The 24,616-nt window shown below is 37.0% G+C and overlaps 1 long non-coding RNA gene across 18 annotated transcripts; it reads right to left on the bottom strand.

Annotated features, from left to right (window-relative positions):
* Window positions 1-7,494: 7,494 nt before the first annotated feature.
* Window positions 7,495-20,886, bottom strand: LOC147488562 (uncharacterized). 18 transcript variants are annotated; one of them, XR_015201189.1, is made up of 11 exons: window positions 20,468-20,886; window positions 18,803-20,075; window positions 16,769-18,598; window positions 14,585-14,662; window positions 11,921-14,229; window positions 11,732-11,834; window positions 11,285-11,387; window positions 10,239-10,292; window positions 9,588-9,775; window positions 8,012-8,096; window positions 7,495-7,869 (listed from the first exon to the last, which is right to left on the bottom strand). It is a non-coding gene; the product is annotated as an uncharacterized LOC147488562 (long non-coding RNA). The 18 variants fall into 18 exon arrangements; XR_015201188.1 differs by having other exon boundaries at window positions 10,270-10,292; XR_015201185.1 differs by having other exon boundaries at window positions 10,239-11,387.
* Window positions 20,887-24,616: the final 3,730 nt, after the last annotated feature.

The following is a 24,616-nucleotide window of genomic DNA, read 5'->3' as shown; positions in this document are numbered from 1 at the left end:
ATAGCTTTATTTTATGTCTAAATAAGTGTATTTAGTGACAAAGTCTCATTTCTTTTTCTGTGATGAAAAATATTTAGAAATCTCACCTTAGCATTAAAATTAGGACTTGTTCTTAGAAACTTAAGTAAATACATATGCAATAGTTTTTACACCTTTTCATGAACATTCATGCATTGACTATCACTAAATGTACATAGCAGTAAGTTTCTAGGACCCACGGTTAGACAACTTAATTTCCATATCCTGTGAGAATCTAACTAAATAGCCTCAAAATGTGTGATATATGTGAGTAATGACTCAGAGGAGTAGTTTTTCTGAATAGAGAAGTTCACACGTCTACTTACTTTATTACTACCCGAATCTTAGGCGAGAATTTAGGCCTTCTTTGGATCGATATAGCCAAAAATTCACACCTGTAAAAAAAAATTATCGATAATCGCCCCATTGAACCTTTCATTAATCATTTCTATTTCACCAAAAATTCATTACCCATCTATTAACCACAAATAAATAAGCCCACCTAGATGATGAGTATGAGAAATAGGATGAAGTGCAAAAAATGAAGAGAAAAACTTGTCACAAATCAAAATCAGTTACCTGGTTCAGAAGAAAAGAAAAAGAAAAATAGAAAAATGTTTCCAAAAATCAAAAGAAATATCAAAGTTAGAATTTCCCCCAAAATCAAATCAAAAGGGAATACAAAAGCTTAAGAAAGCCAAGTATGAAAACTCATGTTAGAAGTTGGAAAGAAAATAAGGATTTCTCTAGTATAAATATCTCAAAGAACTTATTCTCTCATACTTATCATTTTTTTGAATTTTCCATTCCATTTTCTTCTACACTACCACCTAAGCCCCATAACACCTAATAAAGACCTCTAGCTCAATTAAGAGTAGGGTGGTGTGATAATAAGTGGTAGATATGAATTCTCGACCTCGGCTCCTCGGACTGTCATTGAGTATATGAGGGAACGTGTGCCCACTACACACTGGAGTTAGCAAAACTTGAGTGGAAAAATGAGAGAGAAATTGTGTTTCGACACATACCTGTGAGAACCTACATAAGGACGCTATCCAAAGGATCCAGAAATGGCCCTGCTCGTACATTTCATTATAAAGATCACTGCACGCATGCTCATATGTAGATGTTTTGATTATTGTATGTATATTAACTTGAATTTCGAAAGAATTAGTCCTTGTTTCCCCCGCTAGTGAGATGTATAGATATCTGAGATTAATTAAGGAAACAAGCCTTTGTTACTGAGTCGTTGTAGTATAAATGAAGTTTGTGAGTATCTTCTCTGGAAAACTCTAACGATGCTATAACTCGTCCACTAGGGAATTCCTAGTGGTTCAAGGCCTTGTTGCATACAGTCAATGCAATCGCACTCTGCGAAATGAGACTTAGCTTAGGACAACACATTTTTGGCCACTTATCATTTTAATGTCTCTTCTTTGCTTGAGGTCAAGCAAAGTATTGTTTGGGGGTGGTGTGATAAGCACCCAAAACTGTAATACTAAACCCCGTAGAGACATAGTGTTTTGGTTAATTATGTGTTTAATAATCATGAAATAATTATATTTTCATACTTTTGCAAGTTTTCGCAGTTAAAGTAAATATGATATTAAAACATGCATCAAAGTATGGGAATACTGTGCATACTTGAAGTCTTGACACTCAGCCTAGTGAAGCCCAACAAAGCCTGACTAGAGCCGAAGTTTCCAGAGGGACAAAACTAGTGCAGACCGGGTCCACGTGTAAAGAAGCAACAAACTTCTAAAGCTCATATCTTTCAAACCTGGTTGCTGATTTTGGCTAGTGACTTGCCAGAGCAACCAGGGAGACGAACTCTACGCAAAGACAGAAAATTGTAAAAACAACCAGATTGCACTAAATCTAGTGGTTCCCCGTGCCAAAACCAATTAGTATAATTCATATACATACCGTTTATCACCAAGTGTTCGACGACCTTATTATTTCGACGACCTTATTATCATGTCCACGATGAAAATTTTGACATACTTTACAAGGACATCTCAATTTCTTTTCTCCTGTTCTAGTTTTAGCAAGTTTCACAAAGTTCTCAGCTACTTTTCTATACTCTACTGCATTTCTATAAAAAAAACACACACACAAAACCAAACAAAACAAAAACAAAAACAAAAAAGAAATTACTAAATGTGTGGTAATTATATGTCAAATTTTATGGAAGGCAATATAGGGACTTCTTTTTAGAACCTCTGCCAAGCCAATGGACCCAAGCTTTGTCCATCATTATGCTACCACTTCCTAACTTCAAACCTGATCTGACCATAAGCAAAAGAATTAAGTCGCTAAACCACTTCCTTAGTTATTTAGCTTACACCTATATTAGCACGCTAAACTACATTGCTGAAATTAGAACACATTATCACAATCAATGATCAAAACTTGAACCAACAACAATTAAACCATAGATTAAAGTAAACATTAACCACCAATATATAGTGCTAGCTATCAGTACAACCAAAATAAAATAAAGCTACAATCAAAAACCAGAAAAAAAAAATGAAATTCAGTAATCATTCATATAGACTATAAATTATTGGTAGTAAAGACGAGCAATAAACATGCAGACATGACCAAAGAATGAAATTTTCTATTCCTTTTCTCAGGAAAATATATATATAAACTAGCTTAATGATGCATGTTTCAATGGCTAGACACCAAGAGTACACAAGAGTTTTTAGTCATGGGGACCATAAGTGGGGCGATAAGTAGGGTGATCAGGTGTGAGATAACTTAAGCCATTCGAATGATATAGTACTCCCCCATTTTGCCGCTTTTAGTTAAAAACAAGTTCTACCAAGAAAATTATCCTCTCGATCTTCATATCACCTTCATTTTCAGGTAAATTCCTCCACTGCAGAACAGTGTGAGTTCTGGAAAGTTGGTGCTCTCAAGTACATTCCTCCACTGCTTTTAGGTAAAATCATCCACTAATAATAGTGTGAGTTCTAAAAGCTTGGATTTTCGACATAGCTACTTCACTCTATCTATGCCCAGGCTCCATCGCTTTCCAGGTAAAATCCCACACTGCTACGCAGTGTGAGTTCTGAGAAGGTTCCATCATGGACCTGTACGAGTTTGAGAAGCCCAAACAATCTTTGAACGAGTCACAACCACAACACAATCTATCAACCCCAATCGGGAATGGCGGTGATGCAGCTCAATTAGGAACTCAGAGAGTCTCTTACGTGGATGTCGCTAAACATCAACTTAGGCAACCGGGGGAATTCCAGGAACTCCCAATCCCCGAAAAAATGGGAGAATATCCAGCAATCACTATTCCAAAGAAAGCTTATGAAAAAAGATTGTTATTTTGTAAACACTGTTTGGTGGGTAGGATAGACTTGCAAAAAATATCGCTGGAGAGAGTTAGAGCAATTGCTTCACAACTCTGGAAACCAACAGGAGAATAGCTTATAACTCCCATTGGAAAAGGTTTCCTTTTTCTCTATTTTTCGAATGCAGAGGATCTAAACCGAGTCTAGGTGAAAGGAGCATGGGACTTTGCCAGCCAATGGACTACAAACTTCAATCCTGACAGCCAAAGGCAATCTTATGGCTTAGTTTAGATTAGGCTGCCTGGTCTCGGCCAGGAATATTGGGAGCCAGAGGCACTGATGTCCATTGCTCAGGGAGTAGGGTATCCTATGCAAATCGATGAGAAAACCCTCAACCGAGAGTATGGATACTATGTCAACATTTTGGTCGACGTGGACCTATCTGAACCGATCCCAGATCAAATCTATGTTAGGATGAAGAATACCAACTTCTAGCAAATAGTTGAGGTGGGCAAACTTCCAAAGATGTGCACCCATTGCAAAATTGTGGGGCACTTGGTCACGGAATGTAGGAGGTTTTGAAGCGATATGAATCATAACAAAGACAAGGGAAATAAGGATAAGGAGGTTGTAGTAGATGCCACTCCCCCCTTGGAACCTATGGGAGGTAAACGACCCAGAAGACATGGTAAAAGAAAGAACACATGGGAGTCCAGTAAGCAAGGGGAATCTATATGGAGGGAGAAAAACACTGAAAAGCCCAAAGAATTGCAGACGCAAAATAGGTTCGAGGGGCTTGACGTGGATGAGATTTACACGATCGAGGACCAAGATCAAATTGCAGTTGAACATGGGGGCCAGAAACTTATTACGGCTGAGAATTCTCCGGAGTTAATCAACGCTTGAGAAAGTTGCCTTAGAGGGTGTGACTGAGTATCCCACTGCAGCGACTCTATCTTCTGAGGGTGCGGCTGAGAAAACCACTGCAGTGAATATTTCTCCAGAGGGTGGTTCTAAGAAATTTTCTACAGAGGGAGAGGCTAAGAATTTGAATACAGCGGGTGCGACGGAGAAAATTTCCCCATATGTGCATACTAAAGTAGTGAATGAACAGAATGATGCTATGAATGGGATTCTAGTAGTGGAACATGTTTTTAATCCTCAAGTAGTAGGCGTGGTGGTTACTGAATTGAATGAGATAGAGGCTTCTCTGGCTGTGCCCCTTGTGGCAAGAGTGACATCAACACTGGCAGGAAATGGGATTAAGGACACTGCGGCAGCATTACAGGTTTTATCTCCAGTTGCAGGGATACCAACCTCTCTTGTACATAAAGATCTTACACCCAGCATAGTGCCTAACTTCATATCCAATATTGAAAAGGTTGTTGGGTTACAGGTCTTGAATACATCAACGGTGGGTGAGACCTTCACTTCCTCACCGACACTTGGGCCTTCCCCCAACATAGTGTCTACCTTCACACATGAAGAGGTTGTTGGAGTACAGGCTATGCACAGTAGAGTTTTGGATTCCTATTCAGCATCGTCAAAAAGAGCTGAGTCCTCGTTTTCCACCTCAGGCCCTGACAATAGTATCAATGTAGTGAATGAAACCAACTTTATCTCGAGAGCGGTGAATTGGGTAGACTTGGTGGATGAAGAAACATCGGATGATGGGGATGAACCATGGCAAACGATTCCCAAGAAGAAATACAAGTCACAATGGATGTTGCAGGAACATTCTCCTCCATCCACAAGGGCAAGAAAAACTCCAAAACAGAAGTAATAAATGTTCTCTTCTGGAATGTTTGCAGCTTGAGAAGAGCCTTGCCGAACACTTACTTAGAAGAAATAATCAAGGAGTATAAGCCTGACCTCATTGGACTGGTTGAACCTCTTATTGCCCCCACAGTGACTCCAAAGGTCCTTTTGAACTATGGATACAACACTAATTTTACCCATAACTATTCGCCGCTCCGTACAGGCAATATCTGGATTTTTTGGAGGAAAGAGTTAACGGTAAATGTGGTTGCCTCATCCAATCAGCAAATTACGGTGGAAATAAATTTGAATATCATCTCTTTTATCCACACCAAATGCTTTTTCATTCAAAGAAGATCCCTTTGGGAAGAGCTCGGTGATTTTGGTGCTCTAAACTACTTTTGAATGGCTATTAGGGACTTTAATATTGTTGTTACAAGTTCGGAGAAGAAAGGAGGTCGCCACCCGAACCAGAGAGCTAGGAATGAGTTTGTTGACTTCATTAATAATAATTTCCTTCGGGATTCTACCACCCTTGGCCTTAGGTACTCATGGTGCAATAGATGGATAGGGAATATGAGGATCCTGGTGAAGCTAGACAGAGCATTGGTAAATAACAATTGGCTTATTGAGAACCAGAACTGGAGATGCAAAATTCTGCCGAGGAAATTTTCTGACCATTCTCCAGTTATACGATGGTGCAAGAAAAACCTGAGACCGTAGAACGTTCCTTTCAAATTCGGGAACATATGGCTGGAACACTCCCAATTCATGGACTTGGTGAGACAGAGTTGGAATGAGCCTATGGCTGATGGCCCTATCCGACTAGTGATACACAAACTGAAGAGGCTTAAAAGCGCTTTGAAGGAATGTCACAAGATAACTTATTGGGGAACAAAGACAAACTCAAACAAGCAAATCTTTCTCTCCAAGAGTTACAAAACCAGCAAGAGCAGGAGTCTTTGGACCTTTAGCTGCATCTCTGGGAACTTGAAATGGAGAAACTCATTGATCAATTAATGCACACAGAAGCAACCATGTGGAAGCAAAGATCATGCATAAAGCAGGAGATTAAGGGAGACCGAAATTCTACATACTTCCAAGCTAAAGCAAAGATTCTCCAGGACAAAGCATCTATTGAGGAAATAAGAACAGCTGAGGGAAACATTCTACAAGACCAAAAGTCCATCAAGGAATTCTTGGTCCAGTCTTATGAAGAAAAGTTTAAAGCAAGACCGGTAGAGTATAATTAGGAACTTATGGACCATATCCCACATCTGGTCACAGATTCCCAAAATGACTATCTCATGGCAATCCCTGATTGGATGGAGATCACGACCACAGTTATGAACATGGATCCCAACAGTTCTTCCGGGACCAGATGGATTCCAGGGTATGTTCTTCCATAAATGTTGGAGCATTGTTAGAATCGATGTGTGTCGAGCCATCTGCTCATTCTTCACAACTCAGATCATCCCTCAAGGCATGAACTCAAATTTCTTAGTATTGATTCCCAAGTGCAAATATGCTATGGATATTAGCCAGTTTAGGCCTCTTTGCCTGAGTAACTTTATATTCAAGATTGTTACAAAAATTCTCGCAAACCGATTAACTTCCATTGCCACGGGAATTATTTGCTATGAGCAACATGGATTCTTGAAAGGAAGAACAGGGAGCACGACCATTGCCATGGCATCCGAACTCATCAAATGACATTTCCCAAGCAATCACTTATAAGGCAATAGATTCCATCTCTACTACATGAAAATCAAAACCTATTATTATGGCTTGTGGCTTCTTTGGCACGGGGAGAGGGAAAATGTCCTTTGCCCTTGTCACTTTCTCCACACAAAATCACACAATCACGGGAAAATGTAATTTGTAATTTGTAACGGATATACATCGGTTACAAAAAATATTAGTAACGGTTATCTTGCGTTGACACAAAAGTGTGACAAATAAATAATAACAGAAATTAGTAACACTTATTATCCGTTACAAAATTTACTCACGGTTAATAAGTGTTACTAAAATTAATTTCAGTAACGGATATCAACTGTTACAATATATTAGTAACGGTTAACAATTTGTATGCAATTGATTAATTGTTGGCAATTATCCATTTCCAACGGATATAACCGTTAGTATTCTATTCTTCTATTAACTGTTGCCAAATGGAAGGTTCAAATATTTGTAACAGTTATATCCGTTACTAATAGTTTGTTGTATTAAAAAAATAATTCTCTGGGCATTTTTCTGGTTTGGCCACCTGCACTTTTCACACAATAATATATCAAGCCAAATTATTCTATTCATCCATTAACAATCCCTACCACTATTCACAACACCATTTCCAACATTGCACAATCACAAATACAATATACCTTTTTTCAATAAGTGTGAAGAAGAGTTTCAAAAATAAATAGTGAGGATTTTCACCACGATCAAACATATATAAAAACAACCCCCAAAACATACAAGTATCGTAGCAAGAATACAATAATTAAATAAGTTGTCGACATTGATCAAGGCCTATCAACACTTTAGCCAAACAAATAATTAAACTCTGCACTAACCTCTAAAGATTTAATAAATATCAACAACCAATGCCTCATCTATGAATACCAATTTGTTTTCTACTAGTCTTCAACACCAAGCTCCATCGCATAGCATAACGCATAACTTCCTATGACTTCATTCATGCTAACACACATTTCGTCTCGGTAAAATGTTGTAGAAAACATGTGATCTACTCATTCAAAATCGTTTGATTCTTCATTTTCACCTTTAAAAAACAATAACGAAAATGCTCAATTATTCCAACACAAACAAGAAATAAAAGGACAAATGTGCCTCGACATAATGAAGTTCAAGACGAAGGCAAAATCACAAGGAGGCAAAATCAAAATAAAAATCCTAGTACTGACCTACTTAGAATAGTGGAAAGTTCAAAACAACACCACGATCCAAGAACGACACTATGATGTGCATCATCATCCTCGATCCTCTCCCCTGTATTACATACAAAAGAAATCATCAAGTTTCTAGACAATCTAATGCAAGCATTAGCTAAAATGAATTTAAAATAAACCACAATGGTATATCGCTTCATGTATTGAGAACTGAGAAAAAGCATAACAGATCAAACTACTACTTTTAGGCATAATATAAACAAACTAATGCTCTATTTCAACTTCCAAAACTTGGAGTCCCACTCAATTCTGTTGAAACTTATTAGGTTTATAGTGATAAGTTCCAACTCCAGAAAACTGGAAAAATATCAAACAATTGCTGAAACTAGTCTAATACAACTCCTAGCTTGTTCTTCAAATTTTAGGCAGAAAATCAAAGACAACTACTAAAAGTTGCAAACCTCAAATTCTAATACACTCTAAATTGAATAAACAATCAAACAACAAAAAATAGACCAAAGTACCCAAACTATAGCTAGCTACTTGCAACAAACAAAGAGTATGCAAGAAATAGATCACCAAAGTACATAATCTGTTACCATCCTTGCATCATATTGAAAGAATAACATGTCCAATACATACCCTAGCACAGGTCCCTAGTGGCTTACCAAAAGCAATTCTCATCTAAGTTTGTTTTTGAAGTATGGGAAATATATAAAAATGCAGCAAAGAATGTATAAAAAGAGTGTTCAACTAAAGGTTAAACTAAGTTAAATGAGTAAAATGACATACGAATGTATTTCTATTTAGCTAGACAACATCCTTCAATAAGATGCCCAAGAACTTGAGTTGAGACCCACTATCTCACCATACTCTCTTGTGTGATTTGATTTAGCATACATATTTGACGAAACCCTCCCTTGTAAGAACTTGATAGAACCTTTAAATGCGGATCTCTTGTCCCCCCTACGTATCTTGAAGTGTGTGGCGTGTATGCCAAAGCAACACGAATATGTGGATGAAGAGTTCCATCAAATTACTGCTCTAATTATCTAACTACATGTACCTCAAGGGTAAAGCAGCTCAATACTCAAGGTGGAGATGTTAGCTATTCATAGCAGGCTGGAAATATGTTTGAAGGCGGGGTATCCAAGGGTTTAGGTAGTGTTAGATTCACTTAGGGCAATCCATATCATCGTTAGAAAGGTGTGTTGGAACATTGTCTATCCTAGTTACAGAGCCAACTAGAAAGAGTTACTTGTACCATGTCTATCGAGAGTACAATAAGGCCATCTGACTATTTTCCATGTCAAAAGGATCATCGGGAAGACACATCATATAATATATTGTGGGACATAGTCGTTCAAAGTTTTGTCTTGTTTTGTATATACTTTCTTATATATTCTAGACCTATCAAACTTCAATTATATCTATATGAGGTTTTAAGTAGGATTTCAAATCAATAAATATAAAGAAAATATACAGAAGACCTGAAATTAGCATGCCACAGATCACTGATGTTAATGGGTACACAGAACTGAAATTAAGAGTGCCTACTGAAATAAAATCAGGTAGAGTGACTTGTACTTACCTAGACAGCCTTCCACAAATCATCTGTTTTTTAATTAATTCTGGAACATCTGCCTAGTCCTTGTACAAATAGGTGGGCAGTGTGTCCTAGCCACCTTCCTGACTATTGTGGCATACTTGCTCGATATTGTCTAGTAGCTTGTCCATCATCAGTGAACTCCACTTGGAATCTTGGACCTTCTATCATCACTTAATAACATAAAGAAGCTGAGCAACAACCTTTACCAAAGCATCATCTAGTTCTAAAGTTAAATCTAATAAACAAAGAATAAATAAAGTTTATAAACTTGAGCTGGACAAAAAAAAAAAATTACACTCGTCAAGTCATTTTAAAAATCATATATAAACACACCCAACAAAAGCCCATTTCACTACCAAAGTTTGAAATACAACCACTAGCACTCATTATTCAAAACAACTTGTAAGTCCCTTAGTTATTTAGTCGTCTGTTTCATATAATAGAACTTCTAGATAAGATTTTCAACAAACAACTTTTGTACATACACAACAAAACAAAGTGAAACTATAACCAATGTTTATGGACAACACGTAATAATATATTGTAAGTATCTAACTCAATGACTACAAGAGCTAAAACAAGTACTTGAATGAATGTAAGTGAAAAAAAAACAAACTAAGAAGAGTAGCTTACCTTTGGGCAAGTGAAAAGACTATATACATACCTTAGACACTTGTGTAGGCTAGGCTGCAAACAAATGCACCATTGTTAAACAAGCATCCAAGCCTCTAGGCGCATCAATAAAACTTGGGTACATAAACCAACAAAATCAACACCAAAATTAAAATCCCTAACACTAATAAACGATACTATGCACCATGTGAGACATTCCCAAATCATACATTCCTCAAACAATCCTATCAACTTTATTACCTCGACTTATGCCCTTTCAACTGTTCAGCTCGTTGAAAACAAAAAAAAAAATAGTTAAGAGATGCAAATGAGGAAATTAAGCACTTTGAAACAAAAAACTCACACTTACTATTGTTTCAATACTTTTCCTCCTTCTAAAGGCAATGCAAGCGTAGATGATCCTACCTAGCCTTGACCCGTCTAAGGAGCCTCCCAATAATAAGGAATTTTGCACAAATATTGAGCAAAAAGGAGTGATATGCTATACTACCTATCCAGTTTCGAGACACACAAATTATTTAGTAAAGACCAAAAACTGCCCAAACAACATGTCCTACAAACAATAGCCATTTCAAGTGAAGTATTCAACAAGATCTAACACAAAAGACTGATCTAGCACAAATTCTAATCATATGTAACCATGAACAACCTGGAAATTAAAGAGAAGTCTTTAAAAGATGATCAAGAAATAATGCAACTTATACGTCATCTACTGTGTTCTAAACTTATGCAGTTGCTAATTCCTAACTCACTAATGCACACAAAAATTGATAACTGATGGTTGCCCCTCCACACAAACAAACAAATTTCTCAATCACTCTTCACATGCGCCATTCACCTTGGTATAGTTATATATGCACTACTTAGAGTATATGAAATCAACTTGGCTTGCAGATCTATACACATCCATTATTTAACAATAAACTAATTCAAATTGGATCATTCCAAACTAAATTATGCAGTTTAATGGGCTGGTAGAAGACAAGATAGGGGAAAAGCTGTTACAAGGATGTGTTGCACTAAACTTAGAATTTGGCCATATGTACCTTGCAAGAGACATTGGAACAGTACCAACAGAATGACACTAGCATTGTTATAGGCTTCTCTCTATTCACCCTTCCATGACCTTCATAACTTCACAGTTTTCACCTTGCATAAGATCGATGATCTTGTGATGCAAGAGATAAATAAAAAGTAAAATAAAAAAACCAGTAATTATACTGACAAACCAGTCGATCTTTGTTGGTTTCTTTACATGCTTTACAGGATAATTAAATACAAGAACACCATTAAAACCATAAAATCAAACACTAAAAAGCATAATAATAATTATATATATATACTGAACTAATTCGAAGTAAGCACGATCTCAAGTGATAATTGATAACCGAGTATAAGGTTAAATAACAACAACAAACAACTATTTAAAATGAAACAAATCACACACTTGTATGCTTAGCGAAAACCAAATCGAAACCCTAAATATTTGTTACCTTGGTTAAAACAATCTTTCTTCCATAGATTGAGCAATTTTGTGTTGAAATAATGAATAAAAGTTTGTCCTTTTGGATGACCGAGAAACTAACTTGAAAAACCCTAGCAGATCGACCAAAAAAAATCTCATCAGTCGTGAATTGAGAAAGATAGAGGAGAAAAGAGAAGGAAAATGAAGAAAAAAATACCTCATCTGGCTCTGGTGGTGGCAGTGGCAGTGGCAGCGGCAGCGAGAACCAACACCAACACTTCACCCATTTTCCCCTTTTGTTTACTCGAGACCTAGTTGACCACTTTTCTTTTTCTTTTGGTGTTTTATAATTCGTTCTCAATTTTTCTATTTACATTTTAACATTGGTCACACTTGTGCATCCGTCAGCTAATATCTCGATAAATGTCACAAAATAATTCGGATAATTCACTAATGGTTAAGTAACATTGTAACGGAAGCCTAACTGTTATTAATTTACTAACGGATGTACATGTGTTACAAAAGTGAAATTGCAATTGTTAGAAAATCCTTGTTATGGTGTAGTGTCACCTCCTTTTTGTGGATGATATCATATTATTTGCAAATGGAAGTTTAAAAGGCCTAGCGCACTTGAGGAATGTTTTGGAATCTTACCAAAAGGCGGCTGGTTAGCTGATAAACAAAGGGAAAAGCAAGCTGCTTTTCGGTAGCATAACTGCCACCAAGAGAAGAAAGGTGGAAGCCTTGTTTGATATGAAGGAAGAACACCTACCCGAAAACTATTTGGGCGTTCCTCTCTTCAAGGGCAGAGTCCGTCACGCCAACATACAAAATCTGGTGGACAAGATTAAAAAGAGAGCAAGTGGATGAGCCGGAAGGTTACTTTCTTTTCAGAGTCAAGTTGTATTGGCACAATCTATTCTGAACAGCATTCCTGTGTATTACATGGGCATCTACAAGTGGCCTCAGAAAAGCATCAAAGAAGGAGAATAAGCCATCAAAAACTTTATATGGTCAGGTAACCCCACAGTGAGAAAGTCCATTACTCTCAAATGGGCAAAAGTCTGCAAACCAAAGAATGAAGGTGGGCTCGGCATCCGATCTCTCAAGGAGTTGAATCTGTCTCTCCTCATGAAACTAGCCTGACAACTGCTAACTATAGACAACTCTTGGTCCAAGTACATAGAACAGAAGTACAAAATGAAAAATGGCAAATGGCTTGCCTATTATAAGTGTTCCTCCATTTGGGTTGGGATTAAGTGGGCTTTGGAATCCATGAGAAACAACATTTCTTGGGCCATTGGAAATGGTACTGCAGTGGACATGTGGAGAGATGCTTAGGCTGGGCTTAGTTCGGTGGCAGACTTGCTCCCACACATCGACTGGAGAAACCCCAAAACTAGAGTTAGCGACTTGATAAGGAACAACCAGTGGCATTTCCCTACCGAAACTCTGCATCTCTTTGAGTCGTTGGGCATGTCACTTCTCTCTCTACCCCCACCTTGCAATGAGCTAGAAGATTGCCAAATCTAGAAACCCGACAAGGAAGGCAAGTTCACAGTCCTCTCGGCTTATGACACTATAAGGGACAAGGGGAATATTGTCTGGTGGCATCGCTTCATCTAGAACAGCTACATTCATCCCAAAACTGCTGGAATGGCTTGGAAGATTTTGCATCATATCATACCAACATATGACAAAGTTACAAGTAAAGATATCCAATTGGCTTCTCGCTGTAACGGATGCAAAGAAGACGAAGAAAGCTTTGCTCATCTATTCTGGTACTGCCCAAACTCTCTGGCTCTCTGGGATTGGATTAAAACCTTATTCCAGTTGAATGCACTATCAGTTAACAGAAATGGAGATATGAAGGAGATTTTGAAAGCGGCAAATCATGCAAGCCCACTAATCAAGGAATTGTGGATAGCAGCAGTTCTGAGCTTGTTGGTAGCAATATGGAAGAAGAGAAATGCGCAGAGGTACAACGACTCAAAGTTCAACCATCGTTTCATAAGAAAGCTGGTCTAGCAAGGAATTCATATGATTAGTAGACTATCCAAAAGCTACATGTTCAATTTTGTCAAGGAATTGGCAATTATGCACTCTCTGGAGATCCTTTGCAAGCCCAAACCGATAAAAGTCATTCAACAAGTCAAATGGTACCCACCAGAGGTAGGAGTTGTTAAGATCAATTGTGATGGTAGCTCTCTTGGGAATCCTGGTCGAGGGGGTGTGGGACTAATCTTCAGAGACCATCATTGCCACCTTTCGGAGTTCTCGCACAAGGACTCGGGATAGTTACTAACTATGAAGCAGAGTGTCAAGCACTAACTTTGGCAGTGGAAGGTGCGGCATCAAGGAACTGGACAAGAATTTGGCTAGAAACAGATTCACAGTTAGTTGCACTAGCCTTCTCTCATGGCCATATACCCTGGGTCCTGAAATCGAGGTGGGTGAGAGCTACTGTGGCACTCTCCTCCTATAAGATATCGCATGCATGGCGGGAAGCCAACTTCAGCACAGATGCTGTGACAAAGCATGGAGCCACTTTAGAAAAGGATGAATTTGTATGGAGCGTGGAACGACCACCTTTTGTCACAAAATTGGAAAACCAGGACCAGTTATACTTTAGATTTCCCTAGAGTGTAGCAAGATGCCATTTTGTTCCTTATGGTGGGAACTCTATAATGTAACTTTATAATTATAATAACATATTCACATTTGCTTGCAAAAAAAAAAATGCATGTTTCATCGTGTTCTCTAATTACTAACAATTTTGGCATAAAATTACATAACCCCAATTCATAATTCATTAATTACAAACGATTCAGCATAACATACAAACACCTCAATTAATGATTAATTAAAAATCAGATAATACCTCTCGAAAAAGTTTAAACCTTCAATTCATTGACAATTCCATCGGCTATCCATGAAACTTGTCCAAGTGGGTTGATTGCTAAAACAAGATAACAAATCATACTATTAGCAACACCAATCAACTCAGTATATACACAACTCTCTCTCTATCTCTTTTATTTATTTATTTTTTCCAATCATTTAAAACTATTTCGGCAATAACCTGCTTCAACACAACAAGAGCAAATGATAAATAACGCACTAAGAAACAAAGAAATTTGATGTTGGGGGAGATGAAACTGAACCAAGATAATGGCTGCCTACGTACCGAAGATCTATTCTCTAGGGATCAAGTTTCAACGTAGTTCTTGTTGTGAGAGAGAATGTTTTTAATGAATTGGTAGATATTGAGTCCTAAGAGGACTGTGTTTGTTTGTCAAAATAATTGTTATCTCTTTGAACTTCTATCCTTATATTCTACAATGATGAATCTGAACATATTCATAAATAAACCAGTAATTGGATGGGCTAGGGTTAAATACGTGGGCTTAACTACTGGACTAGGCCTAGTATTGGGCTAGATTTGTGGGCTTAATGAGCCACAAAGTGGGGGTCTATACATTGCCCCCTCTTTGGTGGATGGGCAAAACCCATGTGGCATAGAAATGAATATAGAAAAAAGAATGGAAGAACATTTGAAAAAATTAGCGAAAGGAGGCAGAAAATATTGGCGACAAGAAACGGAAATAATTAGCGAAAATTATTGGCAGAAATAATTGGCAAAAATTATTGACAAGAATAATTAGCGAAAATTTTTAGCGGAAGTTATTGGCAGAAATAATTGGCGAAAATTATTAGCAAAATGAGGCGAAAATAATTAGAGAAAATTATTGGCGGAAATGATTAGCGAAAATATTGGTGGAAATTATTGGCGAAAAGGATGTGAAAATAATTAGCAAAAATTATTTGCGGAAAATATTGGCGGAAATAATTAGCAAAAATAATTGGCAGAAATAATTAGCGAAAATTAGTGGCAAAAGGAAACAGGAATATTGGCGACAGGAGACGAAAATAATGGGTGAAAATAATTGGTGGAAGTTTATTGGCGGAAATAATTAGCGAAAATTATTAGCAGACACTACAAAAAAGCAGTCAATAAACGACGGCCATTATCTGTTGTTTAAGACAAAAACAAGTGCTATATTCCGTCGTTTGAGCCGTAATAATTTTTGTGGTATTTGAAATACAACGCCGGGGGCACTTGTAATGTTTAAATAACAACGACGGCTATTAACACTTGTTAATTTTAACGACGGTCACAAGCACATATTTCTTTTAATTAGTCCCACATTTTTATAATGAGAACAATAGACTTTTGAATTCGTTTATGTGAGAAATATTTCAATGGTTCATCGCCATTTATTTATTTAGTATTTTTTTTTTTTTTCTAGTACCGATAGAAAAAAAGTATGTATTCTGTAAAAGATAACTCTTGTATCAAAATAAAACACAAAAACTTTAATCAAAACAAAATATTTTCATTGAATACTTGAAACTTTAACAAAACAAATCTCATCCAACAACTTTGATATATATAACTTAAGAAAGTAACTTAGACTACAAAGAAGTAAAGGCTTTAGGCCATGTAATAGTAGATCCCAAGTCAATGTCTCCAAAAGTCTTTCCTCTAGCACCAAACAACTTCAGACACGTGGAATTTCAGAATCTGGTCAACTATTATCCGATATACATTATTAGGTATTTCCTCTCGATCACCAAATATTCTTCCCATAAACCACTCTACCCCCAATGCTCTACAGCCCACATGTTAATTTGTACAAAACGCGGTATCATTGGTTGAATGACCAGTTGTTTGCGATGAACAAGATATGAAGTAATAAGAAAATCTCATATGATAATGCAAACATGAAACTAGAAACAGATTCATGTGTAAAATCAAGAGTTGTATAACAAATATATAGCAATACTATATATATTTATTGTTCCTAAATTCTTGCATACTCAACAAGGATCAAGTAAAGTTGGTAGCTTTACATATAAGCAAGAGAGAATTAAAGCAAAAGAAACTAAGTCAGTTGTAGCATCCCAAGCACTGAAAGAAAAGAAAGAAATCCAATATACTAGGGCATACATAAGAAATAAAATAAGCTAGAGTGATAATACTTCCAAATATTAAAAATCTTACCCTCAGGCTCATGCTCAAACTTGCTAGATTGCTCCTCCGACATTAGCGTTTGATCAGATGTTGGATGTTTGATCAGATGTTGGATGTGACATGTATGCATATCATGCTCAGACTCGCTAGATTGCTCCTCCGACATTTGCGTTCGATCAGATGTTAGAATCAAGCCTTACGTAGCTCTTACTTTATATAAACATTCATATTCAGAACCTCATATAATCCCCAAGGCATATTCGACACTAGCACTGTAAAAACATTTCCAACAAGTTCCAAATATTCCCACAAAAATACATATAAAATTTCAGCCCTAATGATGCACAATGAACCTATAAATCAAAATTGCTCAAAAACGGTTTTTACTATACTTTCGGGTCTCTAAACACTATCTTAAGATTCACATCAGTTCTAAACAAAACCACTATCTAAACGTAAACTACAAATACTATACAAAACACCCAAGAAAAGTTTAAGAAACTCTTTGTTCAGTACTAGGAATATTTCCCAAACTAGGTTCATACACATAAAAAAGAACACGGTAGGTTTTCTAACCAACTTGTTATTGCTAAAGTTTTTCTTGCATTCATCCAAATGGTACACCCCTTGATTATTTTAAAACTAGAATATGTACATTTTTTTTTCATGTACAACCCGAAGTCCAAATCTCAGCCTAACTAGGAGTAATTATAGCGCGAACTTCGTAAAAATTCTAATTTTCAGCAAACTAAAATTCTGGTGCACTATCTTCCGAATGACACAACTCTTTCCATAGGTATCCAAAAGCAACGAGGTTTTTTGCGTTGAAAAGCTAATACCCATAAATTACTTTCTTATGTTGTACAAAATAATTTAATCTCTTTCTAAATATGCAAAAACTGGGCTCGAGCACAGTGCGCAGAATCTGAGTTCTCACGCACTGTTTTCTGACAGCCTAACTTCCAAACACCATAACCATATCCATAAACCTCGGAATGCAACGAGGTCAATTGGGTTGGAAAACAGACTTCCAGACCTTACTTTTTCGTGTTTAGAGGAAAATCTAACTTAAACTCGAAGTATAAGAAAATCAGCTCCAAAACAGAACATAAGTATAAGTGTTCCAGTTTTCAGTTTCATGAATGATTCAAATTGTTCAACACATAAAAAGTGAATACAAGTCACAAATTCTAAGATTACAAGTTCTGACATTTCAAAATTTAAGTCTAACATTGCCCACATAAGAATATAATGATCCTAGGCCCTCCTACATAATTTGTTAATCCATGACCGAAGCATATACACGTGGTGACAACCACCTTGACAACAAGGTCGTATACGAACCAAAACTGATACATAGAATAGAATACATTGAAGAATCAATAGCAAGTATATCCCAACTACTTAGCAAACCATACAACCAGTAGACTTTCATTACCTTATCAAGAGGATCCAAGAGATCACTCATCATCTCCGGTCAAAGCTCAAAGCAAACAACATTGATTCAAATATCATCTCCACATCAGTCCACGTTTGAGTACGGCAATAACCATATATATATAGATAAAAGAAAATGATATATGTAAACCCAAAATTTCAATTTCAAAATCACACGGAAATTGGTGGAATGATTACTCACCTGTTAGCAAATTTTCCAACTCCTACCATCGACATCGAGCTCCCGAGACCTTTAAAAAATCTTCATTTTCATTTTCTTCTTCTTTCCATTTAGTCTCTTCCTCCCGATTTCATTTCTCTCCTTTTTGTTTTGTTCAAAACCATGGACACATGGAAACTCCTATAACATTTCAATAACTTTTACCTTCGTGGGTCTAAGTCTTGCACTCATTGATTTAAAACCTATAAAACCAAAGCCACGAAAGCATAATTGAATAAGTTTTTGTGAAAGAAATATTTCACAAAGTGACAACCATAAAATATTAAAAGGCTAATATAACACCCAAGCCATTTTATTTTTTTCCCCTATATATCGACATCCATCTCCAATAATTCAAGAATGAGAAAATTCACAAAGTTCAAATAGCATGCAAGTAAGAAACATACCACCACATACTTGCCATGTCTTGAGCTGGTCTCAGCTGAACCATGGCTAGTGCTAAACTTCACAAGACAAAAATGCGGTACATAGATGCATGCTTTACATCACATTCACTAGAGTCGAGTAACAAAAATGACAAATCAAATACTATAAACACTTATTAATAGTGAACAATTTTAACAGAAGACTTAACATATGCTTGGATTCAATTCTTGAACTTAGTAAAACCATAATGCAATTTTTTATGTTTGCTACTCGGATCATAGGCAAATTTTATGAATTTGACTTTAAAAGAAATGAATAGAATCGATCAACCTAGCAAAAAAAGAGTGTGAGTTCATTTCAACCAGCAAATACTACACAGACTAGTAGGATGACCTTATCTCAAACACATCTATTCATGCCAAATACTGATTCTTCAAATTCATGGAAACAACCACTTTGGACAAAATAATATGAGAAGAAAAAAAGAAAACAAAAAACCTTAGCTTAATGACAAACTATAAAAAAGCTGTGAAAACTACTTAATAGCAAGTAACTATTTCTAAAATTTTGATACTTAGAGCAATCCAAGGATTACATACAGATTTGCAATTTTTACATCAAGTTGTTTCTATTGAACTTCACAATGAGGAGGTCCAAAGTGAACCAACGTACATAACATTTATAATAAACAGAAACTCAACATCATATGCATGCATTATTACATGTTAATCAACTCTCGCATATTCCCAAATACTAGGAATCAGGTCCCCAATATTGTAGGATATAAACATGTACACCCAGCCCCCTTTTTATACCTAACATATACTAAAATGTTAAGAAACTGTAAATAAGAAAATGAACATCTTTTATGCAAATGAAAAGATAGAAATAGACTTATAGACCATACACAAACAGGAAAAAACTGGAGCCTTCACTTAAATGTTTGATTGTACCCAACGAAATACTCAAAAATGGTAACACAGAGGAAAAGAGTGATACAAGTGTGACACTTTTTGCATAACCAAACTTCCTACATATCCCCTTCTTTTCTAGTAATTAATTAAATGAAAGTCTGGAAATCTTTATCAACACTACAAGGTAAAAGAAAATGTATGCATAACAAACCATAAGCTCAAACTAGGTAGGAGATCAGGTAAATCTTACCATACATATGAAAAACAATGAGGCAAAAAAGGGGACCCAAATGGTGAGTGGATGTCCCATGGTTATGTGAGCAAGAAGCATTCCCAATACCCTTCCAGTCGTTGTTGCCACAATCTCCTAACTTCCTTCCTATCAAAACATTTAAGAATGAGTTTCCGGGATTGTTGACTCCCCTTAGAATACTTGTAGATATACTGGGCGCATTCAAAATATTATTTTCTATAGATTTTAAAATAATTAGTCCCATATATAAACAATCCATATAAATGAAGAGAAATCTACACCCTGAATTTGAGCAATTCCTCAATATTCCACACTAATTATCTATGATACCCAAACTTCATTTGACAGATCTAAGGCACGCCCAAATATTTGACACAAAAAAAAAATATAATATGTATCATTGCATAGAATTTCACAACAATGAAATGTAAAATGCAACACAGAAGTAAATAAGCAAGAACAAACAAATACAAAACATTAATTAAAAATGAAAAAAGAAAACAAATAAAAGTTCTTACCTTCAAATTGGAAATGAATGTAAGATACCCTCAGGTAGCTAGTACACTTCTACACAGAAGAATCTCAATTCCGGAAATAGAAACATATTGGAATGGAATTTTTTGCTTCAATGGCGAAATCTTACCTTCAATTTTGGTAGAGTTGGGGTTTTGAAGGAAAAAAGGGGGAGAAAATTAGAAAAAAAGATATGGAATTCCTCCTGTTTTAATTAAGAAGAATCAAAGAGAGGAAGAAAACAATTTTGATGCACAAAAGTGTTGAATGTTGGTTGTTTACGAGAAGTTTCGACTAAACTTTTGCTTTTCTAAAATGAAACCCTAGCAAAATTTCATTAATTTTTCAAAATTTTCGGTTTCTCTCTGAGAATAAGAAGCGGGTTTCACTAAATTGGAGGCGGGATGGACTAGATTTGCCACAAAATAGAGAACAATGGCCCATGGGTTACACTATGACGGATAGGGGCACTCACTATAATATGACAACTATTAACCGTGGTTTATGCCCGGATGTAGGTGTTACTTTTATCCCAATTTGGTGTAGTGAGAAATAATTGGCGGAAATTATTGGAGAAAGTTGGCAATAATTCGAAAATAGTTAAGAAAAAATAATTATGGTTCTCACGAAAGAAAGGTGAAAATAATTGGCGAAAATGATTGGCATAAATAATTAGCGAAAATTATTGGCGGAAATAATTAGCGAAAATAGTTGGCGGAAATAATTAGCGAAAATTATTGGTGGAAATTATTGGCGGAAATAATTAGCGAAAATAATTGGCAGAGGTTATTGACGGAAATAATTAGTGAAAGTTTGTATATGGATACTGTTAAAAGTTGCTTCGAAAAGTGTGCCTTTTCCAGAAGGAAAGTAATAGAACGTTGATTGTATAATAAAAGTATGAAAAATAATACCAACCTTTAATGGAAATACAACATCACTTCTTGTTTTTGATCTTGTGTTGTTCGCTACATGTTGATAGGTAATATTGATAGAAAAATATGATGGCGATATAATGGGGGAATACAGACGCCCCCAATATAAAATCGATGTAAGAAAGTGTAAGTCTCGCCCCCATTGTTGTCATTGAAAAAACTAAGGCAAAGGGGTCACAGTAGTCCTTAATTACCTTAGCTATTCAGGTGTAACAACACCTGTACCAAACGTGAGGCAAGGTCTGGAATTTTCCGCAGGTGCAAGGTTGTCATTCTTGCACTTGGACCAAACTAAAACACAACGCCGTTGCCTTAGTAGTGGAATTCACACAGACATTAAAATTTGAGAGTATTCCAATAACCGTACCGAGCAAGAATAACCATCTTATTGACTCGGATTTTCTTCAAGCAAGCACGAATGCGACATACTTGGACCGAAGAAAGCATAATATGGATGACCTCTTTGGAATTAATGCTAATGAATGACAATATTGTTGAAAGGAGGAGTACAGAAGAATAGAGTAATGTAATAAAAGACAACCAAATATATGAGAATAGAAATTGAGTGTCTTTATTGATGGATAACATGTAAAAATGTAAAAGAACTTCGTAACAGTACGGTTAAAAATGTCATTTGAGTCTATTTCAACAGCAACCATCTAGATGTACTGGAAATCAGCTCTGTGGATGAAACTGATTCAGCGCCATATTCAAGGTTGAAAGATGATAACGCAGTTGAATACTTCAGCGTTGTACTATAAGCCTGCAAAATTATAGGTAACTCTTTTACCTAATTCCCCTTGAGAAACGACAAATTAAAGCTCTTCATGCCCGTGACGATTATTTATAGAAGTTACATCAAAGGGACTTTGTGTTACGCGGGGTGAAATCCATTTCATCCAAAAGATTTAAACAGATAGACGCCCCCGATCGAGCCTATGTGGAGGATGACACCTGCCTTTATCTCTTACAAGAGTTGGAGATTTTAGGCAGTACACACGTTCGGGTCCGACTGGAGATTGTCTTTTTCTTTGCATGTAACCAGCCTATCTAGATCGGTAGCTTGTCTGGGATCGTGGTATTCCCTCTAGTTGCTTTCGTGACACCTTCCTTCCCTATCGGATCAGACCTGTCTAGGATGGTGATTTTCCTCAGGTCAACGAGGTCGCCCTTTCCTATCCGGTCGGTCTCGTTTGGGATATTGGTCTTCCTTATATTTTCTTCCATGACGCCTTCTTTTCTTGTCTAGTCGGACCTATCTAGGATGGCAATTTTTCTCAAATCTGCGAGGTTGCCCTTCCCTGTCAGGTCGGTCCGGTCTATGATGACGGTCTTCCTTATACTTTCTTTCGTGACACCTTCTTTCCCTATCTGGTCGGACCTATCTAGGATGGCAATTTTCCTCAAATCTGTGAGGTCGGCCTTCCATGTTAGGTCGGTCCGGTCTAGGATGATGGTCTTCTTTATAGTTTTTTCTGTGATGCTATTTTTTTTGTTAGTTCGGATCTGTCTCGGATGGTGATTTTCCTCAAATCAGTGAGGTCGGCCTTCCCTGTCAGGTCGGACCTGTCTGGGATGTCGGTTTTCCCTATCAGGTCAAACCTGTCTGGGATGACATTTTTTCGTAACTTATCAAGTACCCTTCCTTGACCGTCAAATTTTAAATTCTGACATCCCTTAACTCTCTATCGCTAAGTTTTTTTGCAATCAAGTATTTCAAATGTTGTTCCATCAGAGTTAAAGTATTTTCTCGAACAGCTAGACACCCTCGGTCGTGCCCATGTGGAGAAGGATACCTTCCATTGTCTCTTATTGGAGTTAGAGATCTTTGGCGGTACACACAATTAGCTCCGACTAGTGATTGTCTTTCTATATTCCTATAACCAGCCTATCTAGGCCAGTAGTCACCCTTGGCAGGGTGGTCGATATAATTATACTGATCCTCCATGTTTTGTTGCTTTTGTCTGCGATGCCCGCCTTCTCAGTCATGTCGGACATATCTCAGATGGCGGTCTTCCCTGAAATTGCTTCTCAGAGGTAAATCTTCCCTTTGAGATCAGATATGTTTAGGGTTGTAGTTATCCCTGCCAATCCGATTCTCCCTATAAGTTCGGGTAATAGGGTCATTACTCTTAGAGCGTGCATTGTTGATTATGCTTAAGAAGTAGCACATTGCTAAGGACTAGAAGTGGATCTTCAAGATGGTCCCATACACTGGAATGGCCTACATCCCTGTGTGGTTGCCTTGATGTAGTTGAATTGACAACATTGTCCTCTGGCCTTTGTCTCTTTGCCAGCTTTTTTCTCAGGTTCCTATTCAAAATTTAGACTCGTCATAACTCACGCTCAACCTTATTAGGGATGTATTGGCTGTTACCATCACCTATTCCGTTAGTCGGTGTAAGAGTAATGTCCACGTCCATATCCATGTCAATTGAAGGATTAACATAAACGAACGGTGGACCACATAGACGATTACCTACTTGTAGGTTTTCTTATTGCAAGACTGTTAGGGGGTGGTGGCGGCTTTTTTATCTTGTCGTTTCGGTGGTGGAAGGAGGCGATGTGGCGGTCTGCTTGCTGCAGTTGGATGTTGAAAATTAATCCTACCACTAGGAGCAACTCGATTGGTCAACAGTTCTTGCATTGGCCGACTTGAATTTCGAGGGTTGCGATTCCTATTGGCAGGAGGAATATGTTGATAGTTCGGTCTGCTTCTTGTGCTTACCATCTTGATTGCTTCACGTGATAATGGATTCTAAAAACTCACAGACGGTGCCAATTATGTTCTGCAATAACATGCTTCAACACAATGAGAGCAAATAATAAAGAATGCACTAAGAAATAGAGGAATTTGATGTTGGGGGAAATGAAACTGAACCAAGATAATGGCTGCCTACATACCGAAGATCTATTATCTAGGGATCAAGTTTCAACATAGTTTCTTGTTGTGAGAGAGAATGTTTTTTATGAATTGGTAGAGATTGAGTCCTAAGAGGACTGTGTTTGTTTGTCGAAAGAATTGTTATCTCTTTGAACTTCTATCATTATATTCTACAATGATGAATCTGGACATATTCATAAATATACCAGCAATTGGATGGGCTAGGGTTAAACACGTAGGCTTAACTGCTGGACTAGGCTTAGTATTGGACTGGATTCGTGGGCTTAATGAGCCACAAAGTGGGGATCTATAGATCGCCCCCTCTTTGGTGGATG

Source organism: Coptis chinensis, chromosome 7, assembly GCF_015680905.1.
Source record: "Coptis chinensis isolate HL-2020 chromosome 7, ASM1568090v1, whole genome shotgun sequence".
In the NCBI taxonomy this organism is placed as follows: domain Eukaryota; kingdom Viridiplantae; phylum Streptophyta; class Magnoliopsida; order Ranunculales; family Ranunculaceae; genus Coptis; species Coptis chinensis.
This window is presented reverse-complemented; position numbering and strand designations above follow the sequence as displayed.